The sequence below is a fragment of the Neofelis nebulosa genome, chromosome 5, assembly GCF_028018385.1.
Source record: "Neofelis nebulosa isolate mNeoNeb1 chromosome 5, mNeoNeb1.pri, whole genome shotgun sequence".
Lineage (NCBI taxonomy): Eukaryota > Metazoa > Chordata > Mammalia > Carnivora > Felidae > Neofelis > Neofelis nebulosa.
This window is the reverse complement of record NC_080786.1, coordinates 18,053,194-18,067,231: the sequence shown is the minus strand read 5'-3', so window position 1 is coordinate 18,067,231 and position 14,038 is coordinate 18,053,194. Positions and strand designations below refer to the sequence as shown.

General features: G+C 39.4%; 1 protein-coding gene across 13 annotated transcripts in view; it reads right to left on the bottom strand.

Annotated features, from left to right (window-relative positions):
• Window positions 1-14,038, bottom strand: part of THRB (thyroid hormone receptor beta) — a 390,903-nt gene that overhangs the window by 283,074 nt on the left and 93,791 nt on the right. For 11 of the 13 annotated variants that reach the window (XM_058729739.1, XM_058729736.1, XM_058729734.1 and 8 more), the window contains one exon: window positions 7,611-7,707. The exons of the other annotated variants lie outside the window; for them this stretch is intronic. The gene's annotated coding sequence lies outside the window, so the exon portion shown is untranslated. The remainder of the gene's footprint in view (window positions 1-7,610; window positions 7,708-14,038) is intronic. 13 annotated transcript variants of the gene reach the window in all.

The window sequence follows — 14,038 nt, the reverse complement described above, 5'->3', positions numbered from 1 at the left end:
CCCATCATCATTACCAACATTAGCGGAGCACTTTCTATATGCCGGACATTGTCCTGAGAATTTTACATGTGCTGATTTTTCTTCATAGCAGTAATAGGAATTATTATGATCCCTATTTTACAGATGTGGATACTGGGGTGCAGAGAATTTGTACAAGATTTGGGACACATGCACTCTGGCTGCAAAGCCAGTCTCTTTACCGCCCTACTCTAAGGTCCCCCTCCTGGTAGCCTGCCGAGTACGTTGCCATTTCCAAAGCACTTTTCTTTTGCTCCTTACAACCATGCACAAGATTTTGTTTAAACTGGAAGACCCCTTTTTATTTCCTCCACATCTGGGGAAATTACATAATGCTTTACTATTGTTGAATTTATTGAAGGTTTAGCGAATTTTTTTTTCCAAATGTAAATTCTGGATTTCACCGAAAGTAACACTATGGGGCGCCTACGTGGCTTAGTCGATTAAGGCTCTGACTCTCGATTTCAGCTCAGGTCGTGATCTCAGAGTTTGTGAGATCGAGTCCTGTGCTGGGCTCTGTGCTGACAGTGTGGAACCTTCTTGGGATTCTCTCTCTCTCTGCCCCTCCCCCACTCACATTCTCTGTCCCCGTCAAAATAAATAAACATTAAAAAACAATAAAGTAAAACAAAAACAATAAAGTAACACTATGGACTTCTCCATCTAAAAAATGTTAAAAGTTGTTATCAACCAGAAATCGTCCTCAAATTATTCTCCATGGTTTCTTTTTCCCATTATAAAGTAAAGTCCTACATTTTTTCCAGGGGATGTGCTGAACTCCAGCAGAAATGGAGTATATTTAAATGTGTCTTAAGTTATAACTGACTGCATTTCAAAATCAAATACTTTAGGCTTTACATATTTATAGTTATATGAGTAACATTTGTACTTATATGTCCAGATTTATATATTCCAGGCCAAATTCCAGAAAAGGATTTTGAGGTTTGGAACGTATACTGCTTGGAATTTATATATACCTCTGTTCTCCTCTCTTGATGTGGAGAGTAAGTAGTTTATTCTACTTTTTAATATCTCTACTTATATTCACACAGTTTCTAAAAAGGACATATATGATAATGTGGCCTAGTAAAAATAAATGCTAAATTCCTCATTGAATTGTTTCTTTTCATGCCTACTCATTTATAGTTCTTAAATTCGTTGTTCTCAACTTTTGACATACCATCATTAAGGGGATTCTGAAAATTCTGTAGAAAGCAACTGAACTGAATTCCATAGGAATACAAATAACACAGATGCCAGTATCTGGATGTATGCATTGCTCTTGGGGCAAAGTCCTCCCATGCCTGTTATTTACTAACGATGTTTAGGACATTACAGGGAGGTCCACGGGAGAACAGATCAGTGTTTTGCCTGCCATACAGAGGCAATGGGAGTGCTTGAGAGGATTACACACCCCATGTCATTTGAAGAAGCAACCTAGGTTCCACGCCTCCTTATCATAACTTCCTCTGTCCAGGGCCTCACATGCGTGTTATGGTAAACGTCCCCTCCTACTGACAGTCACACAAATACCCCTGCTGAACAATGAACCTCCCCAGAAAGCATCTTAGGGAAGCTCAGGCTTAGTTTCAGCTTCGTGGCCCATAAATATCGGCATCAAACAAGCTCTAGGGACACCGGGGAAAGGTTAGTGTGCAGACCAAGGTCACAGCACATTCCAGTGCTTAACCTAACCAAAGGACATAGACCAAGAAAGCTTTTTCAAAACCAGGCAGCTCCATTTCATCTTTGCATATTCAGACCAAAGAAAATAAATACCTGCTGTTTCAAACAGCTGGGTAGTTTGCTGGAATGCTAATGAATCACCAAAGTCATGGATGGTAGTGATGTTTTCCTCAGGTGGCAGGAAGGCCCCATGAGGAGGAGTCCTACACCTTGCCAAGCTTTCAGACTACTGAAGGAACAGAATGATATAGGACGGGGATCTGACATGTTGAATTTTAAATCCAACCTTCATTTTAGATAATGGTCCTTTTAAATCTTTGGGTTCAAGGTCCCCCAAAATGAGCTTTAAAACTGGGAGTCCACCATATCTTTGGACTGAAAGGGAAATAGCACGAACAGATACTAACTCCTGACTTGAGGCAGGATTTTCCATTTTTTATCCCAGCTTATCCGATGATGGCCGTTAATAGATATTTTTATATTCCCATAACACAGAAGAGAAAGATGAGGCTCAAAAAAAGTTAAATACTTCACTGAAAATTACCCAGAGTATATAGCAGAGTCAGGATTTGGACCCAGGTCTGTGAGATCCTATGCCCATTTTCCTTGCTTCCTTCTTGGGATAAAAATATATTTTCCTCGGGGATTTATGGGAAGAGACGGAAGTTTCAATAGGATCCCCCAAAGCATACTTAACTTGCCTTCTCAGTGTAGAAAGACACTTGTCATTCATGTTCCCTTCCTGGACAAGTACACAGAGGCTATTTGTGGAAGATGAACCTGCCTGTACAAGAATCAGCACTTTGAGAGCTGAAGAGAGGGAAAAAACTTGACTTGTTCCTAACCTTGGACTCAGTCTGGTGGTGTGACAGATGGGGGTTTCCCTAATTGCTGGTCCTGCCTGCCACAGCAGCACAGAACTGTGGGTACGGGTGGCACTCCCCTTTTCTTTGGACTACATTTCACTCAAGGGCCTTCTGCTGTTTTCTTGAGTGCTTTCAAATAAGACAATAGCATAACCTTCTTGGAAGTAATTTGACTCCTAAGTTTCAAGGAGCTTCCTTCTTTCATTCAAATAGGTAAGAGCACAAAGCAATGAGACATCATCAATAGCACCAAGGCGTTCAGCCAGGCATCTCCTGACTTATAGGTCACACACTGCAGTTTAAGTGTGCGTATGTGTATTAGTGCACAAAAGTGAACACAACTCCTTTGGAAACCTTTAGTGATTGACATCACTCTTCATCTAATTTCTGAGTATCCCCCCACCCCTGTCACCCATTAGGGAGACCTCAGCATACTGATCAGAGGCTTTGTAAATGTGTTCTTTGGTAGTTCCAAGTGTGTGTTTAGAATTTCAACCAGTGTAAGGGCACCTGGGTGGCTCAGGTGGTTAAGTGTCCAACTTTGGTTCAGGTCATGATCTCACAGTTTGTGAGTTCAAGCCCCATATTGGGCTCTGTGCTGACAGCTCAGATCCTGGGACCTGCTTCGGATTCTGTGTTCTTTCTCTCTCTGCCCCTCCCCCATTAGCACTCTATCTCTGTCTCTCTCTCAAAAATAAACATTAAAAAAAAAAAAAAGAATTTAAACCAGTGTATGGGATCCCTGGGGGAGAGCAGAAAGAAGCTGGAACTCTCTGGCAATTCATTTTTGGTATAGATGCCTCATGCGGCATGCCCCATGAAGTTCATCACACAGCTGACTTTCAGCAAGATGTTCACTCACTATCAGTGAGGAGATTGTTTTAAAAATTCACTCCAGGATATCCACATACAAAAGAATAAATTTAGACCTTTTCTTCACACCATACAGAAAAATTAACTCAAAGCAGATTACAGACTTAAATGTAAGAACTAAAACTGTAAAACACTTAGAAGTAAATGTAGGAGAGAATTTTCATTACCTTGGGATATGCAAAGCCTTTTTTTGTTTTGTTTTTCATTTTTTGCATTTCATTTTTTTAAGCATAATTTGTCAAGTTGGCTAACATACATGCAAAGCCCTTTTGGATAGAATTCCAAAAGCACTGGCAACAAAGTAACAATAAATTGGGCTTTATCAAAATTAAAAACCTTTCTGCTTCTGAGGAGACCATCAAGAGAGTGAAAAGACAACCCACAGAATGGAAGAAAATATTTGTAAATTATATTTCTTATAAAGAACTCATATCTAGAATATATACAGAACTTTTACAATTCAATAATGACAAAACAAGTAACTCAACTAGAAAATGGCTAAGGATCTAAACAGACATTTCTCCCAAGAAAATATACAAATGGGCAATAAGCACATGAAAAGATGCTCAACTTCTTCAGCTATGAGGGAAATGCAAACCAAAACCACAAAGGGATACTATTTCATAATCACTAGAATGGCTATCATCAAAAAGACAGATAAGAAGTGTCGACAAGGATGTGGAGTAAGTGGAATGCTTACACCTGATGATGCAAAAGGAAAATGGTGCAGCTACTTTGGAAAAGTCTGACAGTTCCTTAAAAGTTAGACAGAAAATTACCAAATAACTCAACAATTCTACTACTAGATATGTATCCAAGAGAAACGAAAACATATGTGCACAGAAACACTCGTGCAAAATGTTTGTGGCAGCATTATTCATAACGGCCCAAATTCAGAACAACCCAAATATCTACCAACTGGTGAATGGATAAGCAAAAGAGGTTATTATCCATGCCATGGAACATTATTTGGCAATGCAAATGAATGAAGTCCTGACACATGTATGTATGAATAGAATATGTATGAACCCCAAAAATATGATGCAAGAGATTGAAGTCACTCACAAAAGGCCATAGATTATATGATCCATTTTGATGAAATGTCTAGTTTAGGCAGGTGTATAGAGACAGAAAGCAGATGAGTGGTGGCCTAGGGCTGGGGTAGGAGTGGGGGAAAAATCCATGCTAATGGATTTCTTTTTGAGCTGATAGAAATGTTGTAAAATTGACTGTGGTGATGGGGGCACAGCTCTGTGTATGTACTAAAAACCACTGAATTGTACACATTATAGTATGATGCTAATGCATTTTTGGGTCACTCTCCAGAAGAGACCAACTTTTATAAGAAGACACTGAGTGGGTGCCCTCATCTCCTGGAAGTCACCGAGGATGGACATTATACTCTACTCAATGGATGCTCGAATTTCTGATTTTCTTTTTGTTCGTAGGTAAACTGTATGTTTCGTTTTCTATGGCTCTTATTTTGGAATCTTTGTAAAGCAGGGTTCAAAAAAGGTGTTCTGAAATAAGATGCATGGAACTAAACCATTTACCTCATTACTTGAGGAGTTTCACTTTGGTTCTTTTCATCAAAAATCCCACAGTTTCAAAACTGCTAATTTATTGCTAGAATAGTTCATTGAATTGGATAGAAGGAACCTATAAATAGAAGCTGGGACTGCTGTTTTGCTTGTTATCAGTACTGTTGAATGACCAATTGCATTCCCTTTAAAAATGTATCAATTGGGGGCGCCTGGGTGGCTCAGTCGGTTGAGCGTCCAACTTCGGCTCAGGTCATGATCTCATGGTCTGTGGGTTTGAGCCCAGGGTCTGGCTCTGTGCTGACAGCTCAGAGCCTGGAGCCGGCTTCTGATACTGTGTCTCCCTCTCTCTCTGCCCCTCCTCCACTCTCACTTTGTCTCACTCTGTCTCTCAAAAATAAATAAATGTAGGGGCGCCTGGGTGGCGCAGTCGGTTAAGCGTCCGACTTCAGCCGGGTCACGATCTCGCGGTCCGTGAGTTCGAGCCCCGCGTCAGGCTCTGGGCTGATGGCTCGGAGCCTGGAGCCTGTTTCCGATTCTGTGTCTCCCTCTCTCTCTGCCCCTCCCCCGTTCATGCTCTGTCTCTCTCTGTCCCAAAAATAAATAAAAAAAAAAAATGTTGAAAAAAAAATTTTTTTTAAATAAAAAAATAAATAAATAAATAAAATAAATAAATGTAAAAAAAAATTTTAAAAATGTATCAATTGGTTCTTTACTATTCTTAAGCAGAAGTATGAATCAAAACACTAATTGATATCATTTAAAAAATAAAAATGACACATTCCCCAATCTAGAAGTCAGGAGACAGAGCAGCAATTAGAGAATTCAACATAGGTCATGATGAGCTCCGGGTGATGTATGAAAATGTTGAATCACTATATTGTGCACCTGAAACTAATATTACAGCATATGTGAACTCCTTGCAATTTAAATAAAAACTTGAAAAAAAGAAAAAAGAAAGCAACATACAGTCACTTACATTCAGTTTTATGAAGGAAAAAGCTGGATATTTTTAAACATTTAGACACTGTTAATATAATTAAAAGCTGTCATCAAGTTTTAAGTAAGTAGAATTTATTGAGGGCAAAAAGACAGCATTTGGGGGAGATTATGAACACTGGATTTGTAAAAGAAAAGAACAGTGTTTGAGGATTGGTTTGGCATTTTTGATGCTTTGAAAAAGGAGACTCGAGGACCCATCAAAGCAATTTATTATCTGGGATGTGATATGTAAATTGGTCATTTCATCACTTAGAGATTTGTTCTACGTATCTGAAAGTAGACTCATAATGTAAAACCACAGCCAGCCACCAGTGGGTACACAGAAACACTTTCCTCTGTCTCTTTTGCTCTTTCATACTTTGGCATGCAATAATGAGTAAACCAAGAAAGCATATATTCCTTGCAATCCCAGGGTAATTTTTTATCAGTGTTAGCCGGCACAATGAAGTTGGCCCCCACATGAATGTGCATTTTAATTTTAGCGCATTTGACAAGTCTCCTTTCATATGGAATTGACCTCGCAGCATTGGGGGTGGCGATTCTATCTGTAAAGGTGAAGAGGAGCTCATTTGGTCAAAACAAAGCAAGTTGCTGGTGGAGAAGTCATCTCTCTGTCTGTCATGCTATTGTAATTGTCTGTCATGCTATTGTAGCTTCTCCAGAAACATAACAACTGACAACAAAATGATGATTCAAAGCCACAAGTATCACCCTCTGTATTGTACTACAACTGATTATGGAGCAGTGGCAAAAAGGATGCTGGGTGGAGAGACTGGAAATGCCTAGTGATGAATACCAGTAATTAACCCTCATCTGTTAAAAAAATGGGATTGAACACTACAAAGATTCCAAAATATGAGTCACAGAAGCCTTGCATGCACAGTTTACCTGTGAAGTGAGAGGAAATCAGAGCTTCCAAGAGCCACCCGTAAGAGCATAATGTCCCTCCTCACGACAAGGTAGGGCAAAAGGAAAATGTAGACATCAAAAACTCAGGTCATTGAAAATAACCAAAAAATTTCACAGATACATTTTTGTCAACATTTTGCTCCCTTCGGTCTACCCAAAAGGTACAACGGTGGCAAAAGTGACCAATTTGAAGTTATGACTCCTTTTTTCAGCTGATTGACACAATGATAAGGAATGTATTGTCAAAAGGCAGGAAACTGTTACACAACTTGGTCCTGAATAAAATGAAAATGCAGGGCTCTTGTTCAAAAATTGTGAAGAATTTCAAGATGGTAACAGCAAGACCGTAACTAAAGCAAGCACAGGTTGCTGTCCATGCAGCCAGCCCGGCCAAAGGCTAGAAACAGAGAGATCTATACACGTCTGTTGTCTTCTGGCTAATTTAACTTCTTTTGGCAGAATGCACATATGTACAGACTCTACAGCTTAGGAATGACCTTGTGTCACTTTCTCATTTATAGAAACCAACACCCAGAGAAGCAAAATGACTTGTCTAAGGTCATGAGTTGCACAACAGAGCCAGCACCAAATCCCAGGTGTCCTGACTCGCGCACAGACATTCTTTCCCCTACACCAGGTTGCCAGTCTCCAGTTTAAATGTAAATAATTAGGAAACACTAACTACAAAAAGGGAGCACAGAGGGAAGGACATTACCTCATCAGAACTTCCTTTTCAACTCTTCTGTGCAAATAATAAGATGCGGTCTGAAACTCCGTTTCAAATTCCTTTTCTGCGTCAACTCTTCCACGTCCTAGGAAAAAGACATCATATGACAGCTTCAGACACTGAAGCAAATTACCTTTGCCGAGAGCTCACTTGAGCCCTTGGAGTTAACGATCACAGACCAAGGTGGTTATTAGTGGATGGTTATGAGGCAACACGTTAGTAAACTAATCAGTGTTCCTGTACAAATATTTAAAATAATTCTGAGATAATTTGAACTTTAACACTGAGCTAGCCAAACCCATTTGTAATCTGAACCCAAGGTTCTAATAAGTTACTGCCTTTTGGATGTCCTTCAACATGAGGGACATTTTTAGAAAGATTAGCACTTGAGTGGAAACAAAGACTGACATTTTCAACGTAAACATGAGACCTGGAGTCTGTTTAATACAAAACATGATGCATGTGTCTTCCTCACTCAGGTGCATGTGTAAATTTAGTACATCAAAATATCTGTTGCAAGGACACTGTCGTTAAAAGATACTGTACAAATCAAATATAAAGGGAGCTTTAAAAGCTTATGAAAAAAATTCAACCATGTGATGAAAGAGTTCAAGGTAGGCTGGCAACCGCATGATGCAATAAAAAAAACTGTCCAGAGAGGTAAAAGACACCTGCCAACCCCCCCCCCCGCCCCGCCCCCCTCCCCGACAAGGCATAGGTATTAGGGCCAGATAGATCTCTAGTTCAAATCCCAGCTTCACATATATTTTACTTCTGTGAGCCTTGGCTAATTCATCTGCAAAATGGGGTTGATACTAAAGCCAAACAGCTAGATCAGATGCTTTCTGGGTGCCTCAGTGATCTCTGCAATCTATGATTCACACACCTTTAATTATATCTTATTGAATTGCCCCTCAGAATTTTTACTGGGGGGATTAAAATTAGTTTTGCATGCCCAACATTTTCCATAACTTTACGGACTGTAGGTAGCAACAGGAAAAAACAAAATATTCTCTGGCTTGGATAAATTTTGGCATAATTATAGGTCTGGTGTGTGGAAAATGAGGGCCGGATGAAAATGGTGCAGAGACATGAGTAACCCAAAGAGTCTGAGGCTACAGCACTTACATCTCATTAACCGCCAATTACTGTATTTATAATTTAACACAAAAAGGAAAAACAAATGGGGTTTATTTTTTTTTCAACTTTTTTTTTTTTTTTTTTAATTTTTGGGACAGAGAGAGACAGAGCATGAACGGGGGAGGGGCAGAGAGAGAGAGGGAGACACAGAATCGGAAACAGGCTCCAGGCTCCGAGCCATCAGCCCAGAGCCCGACGCGGGGCTCGAACTCACGGACCGCGAGATCGTGACCTGGCTGAAGTCGGACGCTTAACCGACTGCGCCACCCAGGCGCCCCACAAATGGGGTTTAAAAAAAAATCCCTTTTATCTAGACTTCAGCTTATACTTGGCCGCTAAAGGCAGATTTAATGCAATAAGTTGAGAAAGGGAGTAGTTAGATTGAGAAACGAAAACACTTTTTGATAACATGTGAGGCTATAAAAATGGCTTGGCTGAATCTATTAACCAAAGATAAATAATACCCTGCAGGAGGAAAAGAAACAGCTTTTTCTGGATCATAAGGTCTGGCATGTTTTTTTTTTTTTTTTCTTTTTTTTTTTTTTATTTATTTTTGGGACAGAGAGAGACAGAGCATGAACGGGGGAGGGGCAGAGAGAGAGGGAGACACAGAATCGGAAACAGGCTCCAGGCTCTGAGCCATCAGCCCAGAGCCTGACGCGGGGCTCGAACTCACGGACCGCGAGATCGTGACCTGGCTGAAGTCGGACGCTTAACCGACTGCGCCACCCAGGCGCCCCAGGTCTGGCATGTTTTTAAAGACCTTGCTTTCACTAAAAATGTAACACATCCAATTTAAAGAGACATTTAAAAAATTTTTTTGTTTTTAATGTTACTTATTTTTGAGAGCAAGACAGAGCGTGAGTGGGGGAGGAGCAGAGAGAGAGGGAGACCCAGAATCTGAAGCAGGCTCCAGGCTCTGAGCTGTCAGCACAGAGCCTGACCTGGGGCTTGAACTCACGAACCGTGAGATCATGACCTGAGCCGAAATCGGATGCTTAACCGACTGAGCCACCCAGGCGCCCCAAAGAGTCATTTTTTTGAATTCGTGATTTCATAACACTTTTGCATCCGAGATCTTGTCTCCGTTCGGATGAGACCATGTTCAAGACTTTCATCAAAACATGGGAATAAAAATGGCCCTCAGTTATTTGTGTGATTTCATTATTAATCTTCCCATGATTCCTATTTCTATTATTACTGTTGCTATTCTCATTACCACTCCCCCTACTAATGCTGTTACTACTACTGCCTCCACATCTGCATTTCTAAATGGCCATGTGACGGGAATTCTAATGAATAACAATTGATTGTTCAGCCCCAGAGTCTCTGGCTGGCTCTCTCCGTGAGTCTATTTCTGGTCTGTATCTCAGCGTAGTCCATGGGCCAGAAGCTTTATCACCTGCGAGCTTATTACAAATGCAATCTATTGCATCCGAAGCTCTGGAGTGGGGGCCGGCAATAAGTGTCTTAGCAAGCTCACCCAAAGATTCTGATGCTCAGATTTGCAGAGGAAGTGACCCAAATGCCAGAGAACAGAGGAAGGAGGGATGGGAAAGAAGTGAGGAGGAACACCTGGAGCCACCACCTGCAGACTTGACCTTGTCTGCTTCAGGGCAGGCTGCCTATGCCAAGGAGAAGAAAGCAAAGTCTGAGGCAGCTCTGCAGGAAAGAGAGCTCCTTCCTGCCCCAGGATGCGGTTGCAGAGGCTCCTGCCTTCAGCTTCCCGCCTCCGAGAGGAGAGGCACCACCAGAACTTCCCCCAGCCATTGCTTGTCTCTTTTGCCTGCCAAATATTAAAAATGACAAGACTCCTTATTTTTCATCAATGTAGGCAAGTCAGATGGAATTAGCTACGGTTTCTGAATTAGTATTTCTTAAGGTGTGAGGTTTATGCGTTTCAGGGATGCAGTGATCCTCAGACCCACCGAATCAAAATCTCTGGGGGTTGCAGGAGGCTTTAAAAAACCACACCTATGCTGTGTCAGATGTGATCTACTGTTCTACTTTTTTGGCCTCACTTGAAACTTAGTTTGGGATGAGGTTTCACAATACATGCTCTAATCCATCTGTCTGTCCTCCCTCCCCTCTTTCTTTCCTTCTGTAATAAAATATTCTCAATAACACAAGCTAATTTAAAAAAAAATACACACAAAGAAGAAAAGAAAAAATTACCTGTACTTCCATCACCCATTTTGATAAAGTTATATAAAATAACACATATTGATTAAATAAAATTAGGATAAAAAAGGATTACATAATATCCATGAAGAGATAACCACAGTATATTTTTAACTTGTCACCTATTATTAAATATCTAGAAGATTCTAGATTTTCTACTTTATAAATACTCATAAACAACTCTTGTCAACAAAAAGTCTTTGTACCCATTCCTGGACAAATGACCTTCATGGTCAATTTTTACAATTGGAATTTCTGGTTCAAAGATTGTCTTCCCTTAGAGTATTCGACACACATTGCCAAACTGCCCCTAGAAAGAGAGTACCAGTTAAGAATCATACTAGGTTGTAAATTGATAAGGCCATGTTAAAAACAATTTGGCAATCTAGATACGGAGAACTCAGTATATGCCTACTTTTAGACCTGGAAAGTCCACATCATGGAACACAACCTAGAGTGACTCTTTCACAATAGTAAAAGTTGGAAATCTCTAAATATCTATCAATAGAGGAATAAAGAGAGAAATACAATACAGCAGTAAAATATATGAACTAGATCTATATGTATCAACCTACAGCTATCTCAAAAACATAAAGGCATAATGTTACACGTAACAAATCTTGGTCAAAGGATACATATAGAATGGAATTCTTTATGTGAAGTTTTAAACTTATTTGTCTTCTCCACCATGTTGCCTCTTGCACTGAAGGTGCAAAACCAGTGGCGGATGAAACTGGCAACCTGGCCTGGATCAAGGCAGCGGGGTCCAATGCACGAGTAGCCACTGTGCCTTCCACAGCGTGCACGCTCCAGGCTTACCAAAACCAAACAAGCCGGCTTCACTCAAGAGTGTCCTTAATGGGGCAATAAAAGTGAATTAATTAAATCTCAACACTTGGGCACTTTTTAAATAAAATACGGAGTGACAAAATAGTGTGAATATAGCACTTCTGTTGCATATGAAAGTATGATCACTGGGTTGTGAACTGAACTACGTGCTTTCTTCATAGAATATCATTTTTTCTTGAAAGAAGAAGAGGCAAATTATGGTTATTATGGGTGCTCGGCCGACTTTTTTCTCAACGGTGATGAAGAGTCTGCTACTTCAAAGAAAATGACTGACAGTATTTTTTGTTAATGATAAAATTTCATGCTTTCAAATGAAAATTAGAATTTTGGAAAACTCATAACCACCACTGAGGGCTTGACAGATCCCTAAAATCTAAAGACTTCTCTGAGATCAGTGGAGACGTAGTAAATAAAATCTTGAACATCGTACAACAAAACGTAGCTACAACTGCAAGATATGCATTACTCATCGAACAACTATTTTCTAAATGGTCAGTGCATGATGTTAGAAGACCACGAATGGGGAAAAGACCCACTCAAAGTGCAAGATAAATGAATAGATTTTAATGTAACGAAGTACAAAAAGTTCAGTGATATGGGTTTAGATTCCACATTTCAACTGCCTATTTAGAAACTACCACTTGTTGAATTTTGGTATACTATCAAAGCAGAATTTTTGGTTATCAGAAAAGGCTATTAAAATACCGGTCCCTTTCCCAACTACATAACTGCTTGAAGATTGATTTTCTTCATATCCTTCACAAAGAAAGAGAGGCACAACAGAATGAAATCAGAAGCAGATACAAGAATCCAGTTGATTTCTTTCAGGCAAGACATTAAAGAGATGTGCAAAAATGTAAAACAATACCACTCTTCTCAGTGATTTTTTTCTTTGGAAAATGTAGTTGTCGTAAAAACATTATTTATGTTGACATGTAAAGAATTTATTATTGCTCTTTTAAATGAATTATAAAAAGTTTAAGTGTTTCTTAAACACTGTTTAAGTGTTTAAAGTTAACTGTTTTAATTTCTAATGTGGTAACTATTATAAATATTAACAGACAAAAGTCCTTTGGGGTTCTCAATAATTTTTAAGAATGAATCCAACCAATTTGAAAACTGTCACTGGAGGGAGAGAATATATAAATCTCTTACATTATTTTCGACACTTTTCTCTATGTATGTAACTAAGGACAAGAGAGTAAAAAAGCCTACCAGCAGCATATGAGGATAATGCATGAGCCTATATTCTTACCAAACCTATGAATTATCATTAAAGAAACAAACATACCTTGTGACTTTGAGAGTAAGAAACTGTTATGTCTTGATTTTACTTTGTCCCTTTTTCATCACGTGAGTTTCAACAATTTCATATATTTTATTGTTGATTTTAATTTTTTGTGTGTGTTGTCCTATTTCTATTCATTTATTTACTTGTTCATTCAACATGTATTTGTTGAACATTTTATATACACCATGCTTACTTCTAGGTATTCCTGGAATATAGCTGTGAACAAAAAGGTCTATTGCAGGGGTTGATATACTGTGGTCTGTGGGCCCACTTTTTCCCATTTCCTGTTGTTGTAAGTAAAGATTTATTGGAATACAGTCATATTTATTTCTTTACGCATGGTCTACGGCTTCTTTCGTGCTACAAGAGCAGAGTTGAGTAGTTGTAACAGAGATTCTGGTGTCTGCAAAGCCAAAAGTATTTACTATTTGTCCTTTACAGAAAAGGTTTGCTGGCCTTTGGTCTTGTGAATTCTTCTTCTTCTTCTTCTTCTTCTTCTTCTTCTTCTTCTTCTTCTTCTTCTTCTTCTTTTCTTTTTCTCAATGTTTATTTTTGAGAGAGAGAGAGCTTGTGAGTATGCAAGTGGGGGACTAGCAGAGAGAGAGAGGGGGACAGAGGATCCGAAGCCGGCTCTGTGGTGAGAGCGCAGGGCTCAAACCCACCAAACAAACCCTGAGATCATGACCAGAACTGAAGTTGGATGCTTAACCAATTGAGCCACCCAGGTGCTCCTGGTCTTGTGAAGTCTATAGAAATACTGTCTCTTTCCTTCATATTTGTCAAGACTGCTTTATACATTAAAAAAAGAAAAAGAAAACACTTGTCCTGCAGATGTTTACCCATCATGTTTATAGTCTTTTAATTTTGTTTGTGATTTTTTTTTTTTCATTGCATAGAGTATTACATTTTATGTTGAAATTTGATCAGACCTTTTCTTTTAATATAATTGTTGTTA